We start from the raw sequence: 1,030 nt of genomic DNA, 5'->3' as shown, positions 1-1,030 counted from the left end.
TTGGCTAACATGAAGCTGTATACTTATAGGTATTTAACATGATTCTGATTAAAGTGTGCATAATAGAATAATAAGAAAAATAATAATTAAAATCCTAGCTAAATATTATATATATTTAGGCAACAAACTTTCGAGACAAGATATGTATTGTATTTTCTAATTAAATTCCTTGGCCCCACATGGCTTTAATGAGAGCTATGAGATACCTCCCTTTTTATGATGGATGAGTTGGAAGGTATATTTGGTAATTGTGTACCTACAGCCATACCATTATTAATATCCAATTTCGCCTTATCTTGGAAGCTAAGCATATTTGGGCCTGGTCAGTACTTGGATGGGAGACCTCCTGAGAATACCAGGTACTGTAGATACTTCTGGACATATGTCAAAATGCGCACAAATGTATTACTGTCTGCAGGGACTAAGGGGGGCTCACCAAGATACAGATATGTATATATTCAAATATCTATATATATAGGAACTTGAATACCATATATGAAGCTAACTACCCAAGTCTCAATGGACAACAACCCCCCCACCCCCTCCAACACCCCCTGTAGTCGATGGCTCTTTGTGATACATTTCTTTTGATGTTTATACGTACATTAAACTACCCCCTTTTTTCTTGTCTTTTTGATACTTTTTGTTTTCTACTTTTTTGTTGTTTATATGTATATTTTATATGCATAAGGACATATGATATTAATATTTAATCACTAATGGCCATTAGGTCTGTGTAACAATATACTGTATATATGTACCCAGCTACCAGGCACCACTATTTGCAATACCTTCTACCAACATATAAACAATAAGTAAAGGAAACATTAACAATTGTTTTCTAATCACAGTGAAACATGCAATAGCTGCAGAAAAACCTAGGTTGTGGGGGTTTGAAAGAAAAAACACTGCCCAGGAAATAAATGAAAATCAGGAAGAAAGGGTGGATATAAAATATCAAGTACATCCCCGTGCAGTACGTGAGGGAACAGTAAAGATGGCGACCAGGAGCGCCTCTGTGGTGGAGGGA

The 1,030-nt window shown here is 35.9% G+C and overlaps 1 pseudogene; it reads left to right on the top strand.

Annotated features, from left to right (window-relative positions):
* The first annotated feature begins 254 nt into the window (after positions 1-254).
* On the top strand, positions 255-371 carry LOC148538236 (5S ribosomal RNA; annotated as a pseudogene).
* The last annotated feature ends 659 nt before the right edge of the window (positions 372-1,030 follow it).

This window comes from Taudactylus pleione, unplaced genomic scaffold (assembly GCF_031769625.1).
Source record: "Taudactylus pleione unplaced genomic scaffold, aTauple2 ptg000041l, whole genome shotgun sequence".
Lineage (NCBI taxonomy): Eukaryota > Metazoa > Chordata > Amphibia > Anura > Myobatrachidae > Taudactylus > Taudactylus pleione.
Note: the sequence above shows the minus strand (reverse complement) of the source record. Positions and strands in the feature narration are given on the sequence as shown.